This window comes from Hyla sarda, chromosome 3, assembly GCF_029499605.1.
Source record: "Hyla sarda isolate aHylSar1 chromosome 3, aHylSar1.hap1, whole genome shotgun sequence".
In the NCBI taxonomy this organism is placed as follows: Eukaryota; Metazoa; Chordata; class Amphibia; order Anura; family Hylidae; genus Hyla; species Hyla sarda.
This window is the reverse complement of record NC_079191.1, coordinates 255,938,889-255,956,776: the sequence shown is the minus strand read 5'-3', so window position 1 is coordinate 255,956,776 and position 17,888 is coordinate 255,938,889. Positions and strand designations below refer to the sequence as shown.

Below are 17,888 nucleotides of genomic sequence, written 5' to 3'. Positions count from 1 at the left end.
GTACCAGAACAGCAAAAAAAAAACACATGGCATACCATTTTGGAAACTACACCCCTTAAGGAACGTAACAAGGAATAAAGTGAGCCTTAATACCCCACAGGGGTTTCACGACTTTTGCATATGTAAAAAAAATATATTTTTTTCCCTAAAATGTGTTTCCCCCCAAATTTCACATTTTTGCAAGGGTTAATAGCAGAAAATAGCCTCCAAAATTTGTAACCCCATCTCTTCTGAGTATGGAGGTACCCCATAAGTGGACGTCAAATGTACTACGGGAGCACTACAATGCTCAAAAGAGAAGGAGTCACATTTGCAAATGTTGCTGAAATGGGAGGGACATGTCGCATTTAGGAAGCCCCTATGGTGCCAGAACAGAAAAAAAAAACACATGGCATACCATTTTGGAAACTAGACCCCTTGAGGAACATAACAAGGAATAAAGTGAGCCTTAATACCCCACAGGGGTTTCACGACTTTTGCATATGTAAAAAAAAAAAAAAAATTCACTAAAATGTGTGTTTCCCCCCAAATTTCACATTTTTGCAAGGGTTAATAGCAGAAAAGACCCCCCAAAATTTGTAACCCCTTCTCTTCTGAGTATGGAGGTACCCCATAAGTTGACCTGAAGTGCACTACAGGCGAACTACAATGCTCAGAAGAGAAGGAGTCATATTTGGCTTTTTGAGAGCAAGTTTTGCTCGGGGGGGGGGGATGTCACATTTAGGAAGCCCCTATGGTACCAGAACAGCAAAAAAAAAACACATGGCATACCATTTTGGAAACTACACCCCTTAAGGAACGTAACAAGGAATAAAGTGAGCCTTAATATCCCACAGGGGTTTCACGACTTTTGCATATGTAAAAAAAAAAAAAAAATTCACTAAAATGTGTGTTTCCCCCCAAATTTCACATTTTTGCAAGGGTTAATAGCAGAAAAGACCCCCCAAAATTTGTAACCCCTTCTCTTCTGAGTATGGAGGTACCCCATAAGTTGACCTAAAGTGCACTACGGGCGAACTACAATGCTCAGAAGAGAAGGAGTCATATTTGGCTTTTTGAGAGCAAATTTTGCTCGGGGGGGGGGGGGGGGGGGATGTCGCATTTAGGAAGCCCCTATGGTACCAGAACAGCAAAAAAAAAAACACATGGCATACCATTTTGGAAACTACACCCCTTAAGGAACGTAACAAGGAATAAAGTGAGCCTTAATACCCCACAGGGGTTTCACGACTTTTGCATATGTAAAAAAAATATATTTTTTTCCCTAAAATGTGTTTCCCCCCAAATTTCACATTTTTGCAAGGGTTAATAGCAGAAAATAGCCTCCAAAATTTGTAACCCCATCTCTTCTGAGTATGGAGGTACCCCATAAGTTGACCTGAAGTGCACTACGGGCAAACTACAATGCTCAGAAGAGAAGGAGTCATATTTGGCTTTTTGAGAGCAAATTTTGCTCGGGGGGCATGTCGCATTTAGGAAGCCCCTATGGTGCCAGAACAGCAAAAAAAAAAAACACATGGCATACAATTTTGGAAACTAGACCCCTTGAGGAACGTAACAAGGAATAAAGTGAGCCTTAATACCCCACAGCGGTTTCACGACTTTTGCATATGTAAAAAGAAAAAAAAAATTTTCACTAAAATGTGTGTTCCCCCCAAATTTCACATTTTTGCAAGGGTTAATAGCAGAAAATACCCCCCAAAATTTGTAACCCCATCTCTTCTGAGTATGGAGGTACCCCATAAGTGGACGTCAAATGTACTACGGGAGCACTACAATGCTCAAAAGAGGAGTCACATTTGCAAATGTTGCTGAAATGGGAGGGACATGTCGCATTTAGGAAGCCCCTATGGTGCCAGAACAGAAAAAAAAAAACACATGGCATACCATTTTGGAAACTAGACCCCTTGAGGAACGTAACAAGGGGTAAAGTAAGCCCTAATACCCCACAGGGGTTTCACGACTTGTGCATATGTAAAAAAGAAATTAAAAAATTTCACTAAAATGTGGGTTTCCCCCAAAATTTTAAATTTTTACAAGGGTTAATAGCAGAAAAGACACCCCACAATTTGTAAATACATTTCTTTGGAGTAAGGATATACCTGATTTTTGTATGATCTTGGCTCCGCTGGTGCACACCAGGTCTTGGTATAGGCATGAGGTCAGTCAGGGGCCTTGAGCTTTTCATAGCAGAGGATGTGGGACCCCCCCTCAAGGAGCGGGGGGAGCACTGAGCCCTAAAATAGGGGAACACTATGGGGGACAACGGGCCGTAACTGGGGTATACAGGTGGGGTACAGAGGCCCGTATTATGGGGTACAGTGGGCCAGAAAATTATAAATTATAATAAAAAAAGATATATTGCCAGAAGAATGACCCAGAGCATAGCGAAAACAAAAAAAAATATGCCCACCCCAAACCCTATGCTCTGAGTCATCATTCTGAGAATGTGGTGTGTGTGGCCGTCCCTTACCTGTTGCCTCAAATGCGCACCTGCTCAGGTGGAGAGAGAGCGCTTCGCATTTGAGGCAACATAAAAAAGTCCCCGATGATAGTGACTCAGTGACTTATGATCCATTTTTGAAAAAACACCCCCAAAGGTTTTATCAGGTTTTTTTTTTTCCGTTTTTTGGGGCAATTTAGTGGTTTTAGGAGGTTAACAATTTGGAATGTACTCTGGACTTGGTACATTGGTCAAATTATGGAAAATTAAACTGAAAAGGGAAAATTTCCCGGATTATCTGGGCAAGTGTCGCACTGATACGTGGTGTCCTTCCGTATCCCCCTCCTGCTACACACTCTGCATCTTTTCTGGGTTCGTCCCTTCTTCCCACTGTGGGGGATCACACCTGGAAAGTGTTGGCCTGGGACGATCCTGGCGCCTATAACTCCAGACCCTTGGTAAGTCCGGCCTGATCTTTCCCGGTCGCCAAAGATCAGTAACCTTAGGACTTCTTCTTGGTACTGGAGGAATGTCCCTGTGTTGCCAGCGTAATGGGATAGTACAAAAGCGTTGTACATGGCAACCTGTACCAAGCAGACCGCAACTTTTTTATACCATGCCTGTGTTTTTCGCATGGCATTATATGGCTTAAGGACTTGATCTGAGAGATCAACTCCCCCCATATACCGATTATAGTCCAGAATACAATCGGGCTTGAGGACCGGTCCCACGGTACCTCGCACAGGGACAGGGGTGCTGCCGTTCCCATGAATAGTGGTGAGCATAAAGACATCCCTCTTATCCTTATACTTCACCAACAACAGGTTATCATGGGTCAGAGCACGGGACTCCCCCTTGAGGATAGGCGTCTGGACCAAATTTAGAGGGAGGCCTCTCTGGTTCTTCCGCATGGTCCCACAAGCGGACGTGGATCTGGCGGAAAGGGATTTGAACAGAGGGATGTGGTATAAAAGTTATCCACGTATACGTGGAAACCCTTATCCAGCAATGGGTGCACAAGGTCCCAAACGAGTTTCCCGCTAACACCCAGAGTGGGGGGACATTCTGGGGGTTCAATACGGGAATCTCATCCCTCATACACTATAAAATTGTAAATGTAAAGGTACTCTCGCAAAGTTTATAGAGCTTCACGCCTACCGCGCCCGCTTCGAGGGAATATACTGGCGGAAGATGAGTCTCCCCTTAAAAACTGATGAGAGACTCATCTACCGAGAGGTCCCTGAGCGGTATGTAGGCCTCCAAAAATTTGGCCCCAAAGTGATCAATGACCGGCTTCACTTTGTAAAGCCGGTCATGGGCGGGATCACCTCGGGGCGGACATGCCGCATTATCTGCATAATGCAGGCATTTCCGAATGGCCTCAAACCGCCTCCGTGTCATCACCATACTGTAAAGCGGGGTCTGATAGAGGATGTCCCCACTCCAGTAAAGACGAGCACTTTTTTTTTTGTCCAGGCCCATATGCAGCGAGAGGCCCCAAAATGTCCTAATTTCCGCTGCATCAATGGCGCGCCATACATTGGGCCTGGCCAGAAGCGAATCGGGGTGGTGGGCAATGAACTGCTGGGCATACAAGCTCATTTGCTCCACCATGTGATTGACCAGGCTGTCACTGAAAAAAAACTTTAAAAAGTCCAGATCAGTGAAGCCACTGGGTCACTCTCATGGAGGGTGCATGGCCTCGCCTGGCGGCGTCTCCGCCGCCGTACAGGGGACTCATCATCACTACTACCGTGTTTCCCCGAAAATAAGCCCAGGTCTTATATTAATTTTAGTCCCAAAAAACACACTAGGGCTTATTTTCAGGGTAGGGCTTATTTATTTATGGGGGGGCTGCAGGAGTGTGGAGGATGGGGGGCTGTGGGAGGATGGGGGGCTGTAGCAGTGTGGAGGATGGGGGCTGTAGCAGTGTGGAGGATGGGGGGCTGTAGCAGTGTAGAGGATGGGGGCTGTAGCAGTGTGGAGGATGCCGCACCCCCCCATCTTCCACACTGCCACAGCCCCCCATCCTCCCACAGCCCCCCATCCTCCACACTGCTACAGCCCCCCATCCTCCACACTGCTACAGCTCCCCATCCTCCCACAGCCCCCCATCCTCCACACTGCTACAGCCCCCCCATCCTCCACACTGCTACAGCCCCCCCATCCTCCACACTGCTACAGCCCCCCATCCTCCCACAGCCCCCCATCCTCCATACTGCTACAGCCCCCCCATCCACCCCTTCCCCCATCGTCCTCCACAGTCCTACAGTGCCCCCACCCATCTGCCATAATAAACTACCATACCTGACACCTTCATACCGTACGGAAGCTGCAGCTCTCGGCGGCGGCGGGACCTCCTTTTGTTGCTTAGCAGCCGGGGGCAGTAGTGGGAAGTATGTAGTGTGTGGTGCTTGTAAAAAGTGTACAACAGTAATAGAAAAGCTGGGCCCAAAAAAAAAAAGGGGTGGCGCACGCAGCTTCCTGAACCCCTAATAGGTCCCGGGGTAAGGGATCAGACCCTAATAGGACCCTGGGGGACCTATTAGGGGTCAGGAAGGGATTTTTTTTTATAAAAAAAAAAAAAAAAAAAGCTGAGGGCAAAAAAAAAATGGATGGCACACGCAGCTCCCTGAACCCCTAAAAGGACCCGGGGTCAGGGATCAGACACTAATAGGACCCTTGGGAACCTATTAGAGGGTTGGGGACTTTTTAAAACTTTTTAAACCTTTTTTTAAACTTTTTTTTTTACTTTATTAACTCCTACCTGTCCCTGCAATCCGCTGTCCCTATTCTAAGGCTCCTGAGGGGGCTCCGGAGCTCCGAGGGGGGATCCACGGTCTTCTCCTCACTGCTGCACCCGCTGACTGAACACAGAGAGCGGGTGCAGCAGCGGGAAGAGACCATTAACCTCTCCTCTGCCGCCCTACTATTGGCCAGACGATCACCAGCCAATAGTAGCGTTGCTGGGGAGGTGACAGTATTGTCACCTCTCCCCAGCAACGGCAGGTGATTGGCGGTGTATTGTACACCGCCGATCACCATCTAGTTCCGGGTCATCGGGTCACCACTGACCCGAATGACCGGAATCACCGCAGATCGCCCGCGCGACCCCCCTCGGCGTTTGCCTCGGACGCCTGCTGAACGAATTTCAGCAGGCGTCCGGTTTCGCAACCCGCCCGGCGCGGCGGGATGCGAAATTCCCACGGACGTATGAGTATGTGCCTTGTCCTTAAGACCCAGGGTGCAGGGACATACTCATACGTGCTTGGTCCTTAAGGGGTTAAAATTAATCCACCATGATTTTAGTGGTCTTTCGAGCTTGACTTTAACCCCTTAATGACAATGGACATAAATGTACGTCATGGTGCTGTGATACGATTCTGACAAGTCTGTGTGAGTGTCTGATTTAGCATAGCTAGAATCATGATGAATTGTATAAAGAATAGTAATGGCTCTTGTTCTTGTCTGAAACTGTATAAAAATAAGGGTTACTTAAGTTCAGAATAACGGGTTCCATATCTTATCTGCACATGAGGAGGATGGATGGTGATTGGTTTAACAGTACTGTTCACACGCCACCCCTTCTGGTAAACAACTACTGAGCATGCGTGATATGTCATACTTATATAACATGTTGTGTACAAGGCGCATAACCGTAAGCGCGCAAAAACAGGACTTAACCCTAACTAGTAGCACACGTGATCACCACGTGAATGCGCAGTGGGTACGTGAACCAATTATTGAGCATATACGGGACTGCGCAAGGCGTGGTAAATCAGGGACAAAAACTCTGGTAACTACCCGAATCAATGGGATTTCCAGCCACAGCGGACGCGTTGTGTGATGCAGACATAGACGGGTACCTCCTACGATCGATGATGAGTCCCCCGATCACGGAGTGATGATACAATATCCGGTAAATGTATTGATTCTTACTTCTATGATTCATTGTTTATATTTCATTATGTTTAGATTTTAGCAAACAGGTAAATAAAATATGTCTTATGCTTAGAAGTGTGCCTGTTTTGTATAACAGTGAGCGTTTTGAGGAGTTTAAAACTAGTTAGCAAGACAGGTGCCGTGGTACTTAACCCCTTAAGGACTGAGCCCTTTTTCACCTTAAGGACTCGGCCATTTTTTGCAAATCTGACCACTGTCACTTTAAACATTAATAACTCTGGAATGCTTTTAGTTATCATTCTGATTCCGAGATTGTTTTTTCGTGACATATTCTACTTTAACGCAGTGGTAAAATTTTTTGGTAACTTGCATCCTTTCTTGGTGAAAAATCCCAAAATTTGATGAAAAATTTGAAAATTTTGCATTTTTCTAACTTTGAAGCTCTCTGCTTGTAAGGAAAATGGATATTCCAAATAATTTTTTTTTTATTCACATATACAATATGTCTACTTTATATTTGCATCATAAAATTGATGAGTTTTTACTTTTGGAAGACACCAGAGGGCTTCAAAGTTCCGCAGCAATTTTCCAATTTTTCACAAAATTTTGAAACTCGCTTTTTTTCAGGGACCAGTTCAGGTTTGAAGTGGATTTGAAGGGTCTTCATATTAGAAATACCCCATAAATGACCCCATTATAAAAACTGCACCCCTGAAAGTATTCAAAATGACATTCAGTAAGCGTTTTAACCCTTTACGGGTTTCACAGGAATAGCAGCAAAGTGAAGGAGAAAATTCACAATCTTCATTTTTTACACTCGCATGTTCTTGTAGACCCAATTTTTGAATTTTTGCAAGGGGTAAAAAGGAGAAAATTTTTACTTGTATTTGAAACCCAATTTCTCTGGAGTAAGCACAAACCTCATATGTCTATGTAAAGTGTTCGGCGGGCGGAGTAGAGGGCTCAGAAGGGAAGGAGGGTCAAATGGTTTTTGGGGGGCATGTCACCTTTAGGAAGCCCCTATGGTGCCAGAACAGCAAAAAACCCCACATGGCATACCATTTTGGAAACTAGACCCCTCGGGGAACGTAACAAGGGGTAATGTGAACCTTAATACCCCACAGGTGATTCACGACTTTTGCATATGTAAAAAAAAATAAAATGTTTTTATCTAAAATGCTTGGCTTCCCTAAAGTTTTACATTTTTAAAAAGGGTAATAGCAGAAAATACCCCCCAAAATTTGAAGGCCAATTTCTCCCGATTCAGAAAACACCCCATATGGGGGTGAAAAAAGCTCTGCTGGCGCACTACAGGTCTCAGAAGAGAAGGAGTCACATTTGGCTTTTTTGAAGGAAATTTTGCTCTGGGGGCATGCCGCATTTAGGAAGCCCCTATGGTGCCAGAACAGCAAAATAAAAAAACACATGGCATACCATTTTGGAAACTAGACCCCTCAGGGAACGTAACAAGGGGTAAAGTGAACCTTAATACCCTACAGGTGTTTCACGACTTTTGCATATGTAAAAAAAAATAAAAAAATTTACCTAAAATGCTTGGTTTCCCAAAAAATGTACATTTATACAAAGGGTTAAAGCAGAAAATACCCCCAAAAATTTGAAGCCCAATTTCTCCCGATTCAGAAAACACCCCATATGGGGGTGAAAAGTGCTCTGCTGGCGCACTACAGGTCTCAGAAGAGAAGGAGTCACATTTGGCTTTTTGAAAGCAAATTTTGCTTTGGGGGCATGCCGCATTTAGGAAGCCCCTATGGTGCCAGGACCGCAAAAAAAGCCCACATGGCATACCATTTTGGAAACTAGAGCCCTCGGGGAATGTAACAAGGGGTTAAGTGAACCTTAATACCCCACAGGCGTTTCACGACTATTGCATATGTAAAAAAAATAAAAAAATTTTACCTAAAATGCTTCTTTTCCCAAAAACTTTACATTTTTAAAAAGGGTAAAAGCAGAAAATACCCCCCAAAATTTGAAGCCCAATTTCTCCCGAGTACGGCGATACCCCATATGTGACCCTTAACTGTTGCCTTGAAATACGACAGGGCTCCAAAGTGAGAGCGCCATGCGCATTTGAGGCCTAAATTAGGGATTGCATAGGGGTGGACATAGGGGTATTCTACGCCAGTGATTCCCAAACAGGGTGCATCCAGCTGTTGCAAAACTCCCAGCATGCCTGGACAGTCAACGGCTGTCCGACAATACTGGGAGTTGTTGTTTTGCAACAGCTGGAGGCTCCGTTTTGGAAACCGTGGCGTACCAGACGTTTTTCATTTTTATTGGGGAGGGGAGGGGGGCTGTGTAGGGGTATGTGTATATGTAGTGTTTTTTTACTTTTTATTTTATTTTTTGTGTTAGTGTAGTGTTGTGTTTTTAGTGTACAGTCGCACGGGCGGGGGTTCACAGTAGTTTCTCGCTGGCAGTTTGAGCTGTTGCACAAAATTTGCTGCAGCTCAAACTTGCAGCCCGATACTTACTGTAAGCCTCCGCCCATGTGAGTGTACCCTGTACGTTCACATTGGGGGGGACATCCAGCTGTTGCAAAACTACAACTCCCAGCATGCGCTGACAGACTGTACATGCTGAGAGTTTTAGTTTTGCAACAGCTGTAGGCACATTGGTTATGTATCACGGAATTTGTGACCTTACTCAGTGTTTCAAAACCAGTGTGCCTCCAGCTGTTGCAAAACTACATCTCCCAGCATGTACGGTGCATGGTGTAAGGTGACTGCTGGGAGTTGTAGTTAGGTAAAAAAAACAACTCTAAGTTTCACAACCAGTGTGCCTTCAGCTGTTGCAAAACTACAACTCTCAGCAGTCACCGACAGCCAACGGGCATGCTGGGAGTTGTAGTTATGCAACCAGCAGATGCACCACTACAACTCCCAGCATGCACTTTAGCTGTTTGTGCAAGCTGGGAGTTGTAGTTATACAACAGCTGAAGGTACACTTTTCCATAGAAAAAATGTGCCTCCAGCTGTTGCAAAACCATAAGTCCCAGCATGCCCATAAGGGAATGCTGGGAGTTGTGGTGGTCTGCTTCCTGCTGTTGCATAACTACAGCTCCCAGCATGCCCTTTTTGCATGCTGGGAGCTGTTGCTAAGCAACAGCAGGAGGCTGTAACTCACCTCCTGCTGCTGCTTCATCACAGGACTGTCCCTCGCCGCCGCCGTCGCTCCTGGGGCCCCGATCCCAACATTGACGCCGGGGATCGGGGTCCCCAGCACCCGGGGTCGTCTTCCCGCACCCGCTCACGCCCTCCGGAAGAGGGGCGGAGCGGGTGCGGGAGTGACACCCGCAGCAGGCGCCCTGATTGGTCGGCCGGTAATCCGGCCGACGAATCAGGGCGATCGTGAGGTGGCACCAGTTCCACCTCACCCCTGCAGGCTCTGGCTGTTCGGGGCCGTCAGAGACGGCCCCGAACAGCCAGTAATTCCGGGTCACCGGGTCACTGGAGACCCGATTGACCCGGAATCGCCGCAGATCGCTGGACTGAATTGTCCAGCGATCTGCGGCGATCGCCGACATGGGGGGGCATAATGACCCCCCTGGGCGATATGCCGGGATGCCTGTTGAACGATTTCAGCAGGCATCCGGCTCCGATCCCCAACCGGCTAGCGGTGGGGGCCGGAATTCCCACGGGCGTATGGATACGCCCTGCGTCCTTAAGGACTCGGGATGCAGGGCGTATCCATACGCCCTGCGTCCTTAAGAGGTTAAAGCACCATGACGTAAATTTACGTGCCACCATGACCTCGAGCACAGGCACTATCAGCTGCCAGGGACCTGCTGGTAATGGCGGACATCCACGATCACGCGGATGTCCGTCATTAACCCCTCAGATGCTGTGATCAATACAGTGCGGTACTTTAAATGGATAATCGGATCGCCCGCGGCTCTGCCACAGGAATCCGATCATCCGGCATGGCAGCCGGAGGTCCCCTCATCTGGCTCCAGCTGTCTCCCGGGGTCTTCTGCTCTGGTCTGAGATCGAGCAGACCAGAGCAAAAGATCACCGATAACACTGATCAGTGCTATGTCCTATGCATAGCACTGAACACTATTAGCAATCAAATGATTGCTATAAATAGTCCCCTATGGGGACTAATAAAGTGTAAAAAAAAAATAAGAAATGTAAAATAAAAAAGTAAAAACATTTGAAATATCCCCTCTCCCAATAAAAAGGTATATATTGCTAATTATCCCGTACGGTGAACGGTGTAAACGTTAAATTTTTTTTAAAAAGTCAAAAATTGCTGCTTTTTTGTCACATTTTATTCCCAAAATTTTTTTTATAAAAAATGTATAAAAAGTTAAACCTAACCAAAAATGGTACTAATAAAAACTAAAGATCATGGCACAAAAAATGAGCCCTCATACTGCCCCATTTACGCAAAAATGAGAAAGTTATAGGTGGTCAAAATAGGGCAATTTCAAACATACTAATTTTGTTTAAATAGTTTGAGATTGTTTTTTAAGCGGTACAATTATAGAAAAGCATATATCATAGGTACAATTTTAATCGTATTGACCCACAGAATAAATAAAACTTGTCATTTTTACCGTAAAGTGTACAGCGTGAAAACAAAATCTTCCAAAATTTGCTAAATTGTGGGTTTCTTTTCAATTTCCCCACATTAATAATATTTGTTTGGTTGCGCTGTACATTTTATGGTAAAATAAGTAATGTCATTACAAAGTAAAATTGGTGACGCAAAAAACAAGCCCTCATATGGGTCTGTGGATGGGAATATAAAAGAGTTATAATTTTTAGAAGGTGAGGAGGAAAAAACGAAAATGCAAAAATAAAATTGGTCTGGTCCTTAAGGACAAAATGGGCCTGGTCCTTAACCCCTTAAGGACCCAGGACGTACTAGAACGTCCTGGCACCCTGGGCTTTAAGGACCCAGGACGTACTAGTACGTCCTGGTGTTTCTCCGGTCTCTGCCGCGCCCCGGGCAGAGATCGGAAGCGGATGCCTGCTGAAATGCTTCAGCAGGCATCCAGGGCAAACGCCGAGGGGGGCCATGTAGGCCCCCCATGTCGGCGATCGCCGCAAATCGCAAGGGAAATCACCCTTGCGATCTGCGGCGATACCGGGCTGATCGGGTCTCTGGGACCCGACCGCCCGGTAATTTCGCATGATCCCGGCTGTCACAGACAGCCAGGACCATGCTAATGTATAGGAGCGAGGTGGCAAACCTGCCACCTCCTCCTATACCCTGCGATCTGTCGGTTAGTTAACCGACCAATCGCAGGAGGGGGGGCGGTTACTTCCTCCCGTCCTGCCCGGCCCCTTGAAGTCCGGAGAAGACGGGAGGAAGACCGGAGGACGCGGCGGGGGACGGGGGAGTGCTGGGGACCAGCCCCGGTACTTACCTCGTCCCTGAAGACCCGGATCCCGGCGATGAAGATGGCGGCGGCGGCGACAGGTGAGTAGATCTTCAGCCGCGGTCGGGCCCTTTACAGCAATGCACGTCGCCGTAAAACGACATGCATTGCTGTAATGGGACCCTGTAAACTACAACTCCCAGCATGCCCAGACAGCCCTTGGCGTCTGGGCATGCTGAGAGTTGCAGTTTTGCAACATCTGGAGGTCCACAGTTTGGAGACCACTGTGCCCTTCCAGATGTTGCAAAACTACACATCCTCAACATGCCCTTACTGTCCAGGCATGCTGGGAGTTGTAGTTCTGTAACATCTGGCCCTTCAGATGTTGCAGAACTACAACTCCCAGCATGCCTGGACAGTTTTGGCATACTGGGAGTTGTAGTTTTGCAACATCTGGAGGATTGCAGCTTGGACACCACTACACAGTGGTCCCCAAACTGTTCTCCTCCAGCTGTTACGTAACCACTACTCCCAATATGCCCTTCGGCTGTCTGGGCATGCTGGGAGTTGTGGTTTTGCAACAACTGGAGGCACACTGGTTGGGAAACATTGTCTGTTTCCTAACTCAGTGTTTCCCAACCCGTGTGCCTCCAGCTGTTGCAAAACTATAACTGCCAGCATGCACTGATAGACTGTGCATGCTGGGAGTTGTAGTTTTGCAACAGCTGGAGGTCCCCCCCTTGTGAATGTACAGGATACATTCACATGGGCAGGGGGCTTACAGTGAGTATCAGGCTGCAAGTTTGCGATGCAGCAAATTTTGCTCGGCAGCTCAAACTCGTAGCGGGAAACTCGCTGTAACCCCCCGCCCGTGTGACTGTACCCTAAAAACACTACACTACGATAACACAAAATAAAATAAAAAGTAAAAAACACTACATATACACATACCCCTACACAGCCCCCCTCCCCAATAAAAATGAAAATGTCTGGTACGCCACTGTTTCCAAAATGGAGCCTCCAGCTGTTGCAAAACAACAACTCCCAGTATTGCCGGACAGCCGTTGACTGTCCAGGCATGCTGGGAGTTTTGCAACAGCTGGAGGCACCCTGTTTGGGAATCGCTGGCGTAGAATACCCCTATGTCCACCCCTATGCAAATCCCTAATTTAGGCCTCAAATGCGCATGGCGCTCTCACTTTGGAGCCCTGTCGTATTTCAAGGCAACAGTTTAGGGTCACATATGGGGTATCTCCGTACTCGGCAAAAATTGCCTAACAAATTTTGGGGGGCTTTTTCTCCTTTCACCCCTTATGAAAAGGGGAAGTTGGGGTCTACACCAGCATGTTGGTGTAAAAAAAAAAAATTTTTACACTAACATGCTGGTGTTGCCCCATACTTTTCATTTTGACAAGAGGTAAAGGGGAAAAAAGCCCCCCAAAATTTGTAATGCAATTTCTCCCGACTACGGAGATACCCCATATGTGGGCGTAAAGTGTTCTGGGGGCGCACAACAAGGCCCAGAAGGGAGAGTGCGCCATGTACATTTGAGGTGATTTGCACAGGGGTGGCTGATTGTTACAGCGGTTTTGACAAACGCAAAAAAGAAAAAAAAAACACATGTGACCCCATTTCGGAAACAACACCCCTCACGGAATGTAATGAGGGGTGCAGTGATAATTTACCCCCCACAGGTGTCTGATAGATCTTTGGATCAGTGGGCTGTGCAAATAAAATATTTTGTACAGCCCACTGTTCCAAAGATCTGAACGACACCAGTGGGGGGTAAATGCTCACTGTACCCCTTGTTACGTTCCTCAAGGGGTCTAGTTTCCAAAATGGTATGCCATGTGGGGGTTATTCTGCTGTCCTGGCACCATAGGGGCTTCCTAAATGCGACAAGCCCCCCGAGCAAAATTTGCTCTCAAAAAGCCAAATGTGACTCCTTCTCTTCTGAGCATTGTAGTTCGCCCGTAATGCACTTTATGCCAACTTATGGGGTACCTCCATACTCAGAAGAGATGGGGTTACAAATTTTGGGGGGTATTTTCTGCTATTAACCCTTGCAAAAATGTGAAATTTGGGGGGAAACACACATTTTAGTGAAATATTTTTTTTTTTTTTACATATGCAAAAGTCGTGAAACACCTGTGGGGTATTAAGGCTCACTTAATTCCTTGTTACGTTCCTCATGGGGTCTAGTTTCCAAAATGGTATGGCATGTGGTTTTTTTTTGCTGTTCTGGCACCATAGGGGCTTCCTAAATGCAACATGCCCCCCAAAAACCATTTCTGGAAAACGTACTCTCCAAAATCCCCTTGTCGCTCCTTCGCTTCTGAGCCCTCTACTGCACCCGCCGAACACTTTTCATGGACATATGAGGTATGTGCTTAGTCGAGAGAAATTGGGCTACAAATACAAGTATAAATTTTCTCCTTTTACCCCTTGTAAAAATTCAAAAATTGGGTCTACAAGAAAATGCAAGTGTAAAAAATGAAGATTGTGAATTTTCTCCTTCACTTTGCTGCTATTCCTGTGAAACACCTAAAGGGTTAAAACGCTGACTGAATGTCATTTTGAATACTTTGGGGGGTGCGGTTTTTATAATGGGGTCATTTGTGGGGTATTTCTAATATGAAGACCCTTCAAATCCACTTCAAACCTGAACTGGTCCCTGAAAAATAGTGAGTTTGAAAATTTTGTGAAAAATTGGAAAATTGCTGCTGAACTTTGAAGCCCTCTGGTGTCTTCCAAAAGTAAAAACTCGTCAATTTTATGATGCAAACATAAAGTAGACATATTGTATATGTGAATAAAATAAAATAAATATTTGGAATATCCATTTTCCTTACAAGCAGAGAGCTTCAAAGTTAGAAAAATGCTAAATTTTCTATTTTTTCATAAAATTTTGGGATTTTTCACCAAGAAAGGATGCAAGTTACCACAAAATATTACCACTATGTTAAAGTAGAATATGTCACGAAAAAACAATCTCGGAATCAGATTGATAAGTAAAAGCATCCCAGAGTTATTAATGTTTAAAGTGACAGTGGTCAGATGTTCAAAAAATGGCCGGGTCCTAAGGTGTAAAATGGCTGGGTCCTTAAGGGGTTAAGGGGTTAAAGGAGTATTATGGTAACAGGGGAAAAATGTATAAATAAACTATCACACCAAGATATATAACTTACTATTAAAGTTTTATCGATAAATTTGCTGGCTTCAGCATTCTTTTACATCAATCAACCCAGGAAGGAAATTGAGTAGCTGTTCATTTTTAGTGTAGTGTTGTCTCCAACTTCCAGTCTCCTCCCTCTCTCTCCTGAGACAACCTATCATTCTGCCTCAGGAGGATTGGCTGTATCTTGTCTCTGAGCTCAAGCCCCTCCCCATGATATCATCACATTTGACCAGCCCCCACAGCCTACATCACTATCTCCCTGTTATATGCATATAAATCTTTATTGGAATAGGAAAAAGTTATGTGTTTATACAATGGTGCCTTATGCTGAGTAATGCCACAGGGCACATGCAGAAGGGCAGGCAGGCAATGAATAAAGCAACTTTTGCAGACTTGCTGTGTGGAGAGAAAGTCTGCTGTGTAAAGCACTGTTCTGTAGATGCACTGGATGTGAAAGTGGCAGAAGTGCTGTGGTAGTGGAGTGAGTAGGGAATTTTAGTACTGAGAAACTGCAACTTACTAACTGCTGACCGATCATGAACACCAGTGCACAGCCCCCTTGCCAAAGCAGGAGCACAGGAGAGCAGCTTCTGGACACAGCCAACAGATCCATAATCGAATTGGCTATGTTTGGATGGTATAAACTGGCCCACAAGCTGCTTTTAGCTACAGTGGGCCAAAAAAGTATTTAGTCAGCCACCAACTGTGCAAGTTCTCCCACTTAAAAAGATGAGAGAGGCCTGTAATGTTCATCATAGGTATACCTCAACTATGAGCGATATAATGAGAAAAAATCCATAAAATCACAATATCTGATTTTTAAAGAATTTATTTGCAATTTTATTATGGTGGAAAATAAGTATTTGGTCACCTACAAACAAGCAAGATTTCTAGCTCTCACAGACCTGTAACTTCTTCTTTAAGAGTCTCATCTGTCCTCCCCTCCTTACCTGTATTAATGGCACCTGTTTGAACTTGTTATGAGTAAAAACGACACCTGTCCACAACCTCAAACAGTCACATTCCAAACTCCACTATGGCCAAGACCAATGAGCTGTCGAAGGACACCAGAAACAAAATTGTATTCCTGCACCAGGCTGGGAAGACCGTATCTGCAATAGACAAGCAGCTTGGTGAGAAGAAATCAACTAAGGGAGCAATTATTATAAAAGGGAAGACCTACAAGACCACTGATATTCTCCCTCGATCTGGGGCTCCATGCAAGATCTCACCCTGTGGTGTCAAAATGATCACAATAACGGTGAGCAAAAATCTCAGAACCACACGGGGGGGACCTAGTGAACGACCTGCAGAGAGCCCGGACCAAAGTAACAAAGGCTACCATCAGTAACACACTACACCGCCAGGGACTCAAATCATGCAGCGCCAGACGTGTCCCCCTGCTTAAGCCAGTACATGTCCGGACCCATCTGAAGTTTGCCAGAGAGCATTTGGAGGATCTAGAAGAGTATTGGGAGAATGTCATATGGTCAGATGAAACCAAAGTGGAACTTTTTTTTTTAAACTTAACTCGTTGTGTTTGAAGGAGAAAGAATGCTGAAATGCATCCAAAGAACACCACACCTACTGTGAACCATGGGGGTGCAAACATCATGTTTGGGGCTGTTTTTCTGCTAAGGGACCAGGACGACTGATCCGTGTAAAGGAAAGAATGAATGAGGCCATGTATCATGATATTTTGAGTGAAAACCTCCTTTCATCAGAGGGGCATTGAAAATGAAACGTGGCTGGGTCTTTCAGCATGACAATGATCCCAAACACACCGCCCAGGCAATGAAGGATGGCTTCATAAAAAGCATTTCAAGGTCCTGGAGTGGCCTAGCCAGTCTCCAGATTTCAACCCCATAGAAAACTTTTGGAGGGAGTTGAAAGTCTGTCTCACCCAGTGAGAGCCCAAAAACATCACTGCTCTAGAAGAGATCTGCATGGAGGAATGGGTCAAAATACGTATTGTAAGTATTGAGATGAACTTTTGTTACTGACCAAATACTTATTTTCCACCATAATTAGCAAATAAATTCTTTAAAAATCAGACAATGGGATTTTATGGATTTTTTTCTCATCATGTCTCTCATAGTTGAGGTATACCTATGATGAAAATTACAGGCCTCTCTCAACTTTTTAAGTGGGAGAACTTGCACAATTGGTGGCTGACTAAATACTTTTTTGACCCACTGTATATGCATTATGCATATACAGATATTTCTGATGTTGGTTTATGTATTCACATAATGCAGAGTGTCTGCCGATGATGTAATAATTACCTTATGGCAGAAACGCATAGGGAGGGCAGTGTTAGGTATCACACAACATACATACTATATAAAATATTGTTGTTGCCACTTTCCCTTTAATAGACTGGTGGAAGAAAATATATGGTTGTCCTGCCCCAGGTGACCTTTCATATTGTCCTTGGTGTCTTGGAGTACACACACTTACTATATGGTATATATTATTTGTTATTATTACTAATAAAAGTTACGTTTAAGCCCTTCCTTAATGTTATTAAATAAACAGAGACACCCAGTGGATGAAGAAAACAATGATTTCAGAAACTTTGCTTATCCCATGCAATCTCACAATGTAAGCTTGTATAGAAACTTGCTAAATGTATTATTACAAAGCACTCAAAAGGTGTTTCGAGTCCAACTGCCCTCTGGTGGCACTTAGAACTTGTAACATGACACTTTAGTGTCTACGTAGAAGATCAGAGGGTAGAGGCAGGCAACAAAGGTTATGGACAAGCTGAAAAACAATAATGAATATTACAGTCAATATTATAGCTAAGACAGCAGAGGTGTACCTAGGATATTTTAATCCTAGGGGGAAACCTCCCCCCCCCCTTCCCCCTAAGGGTCATACTGCATAACCCAAATTATATACAGACTACTATTCCACCATTTAGTGACCATATTCCAGTAGATACTAGCAGTGAATCACAGATGACATCTTGGCAACTTCTTCCAGCCATGACTCTTTTCTACAAAATGTGCCAG

At 45.2% G+C, this 17,888-nt stretch overlaps 1 long non-coding RNA gene across 2 annotated transcripts in view; it reads left to right on the top strand.

The window, feature by feature from the left end:
• The window catches only part of LOC130362277 (uncharacterized), a 74,973-nt gene that overhangs the window by 31,706 nt on the left and 25,379 nt on the right, over nt 1-17,888 (top strand). The gene's annotated exons all lie outside the window — the stretch shown is intronic.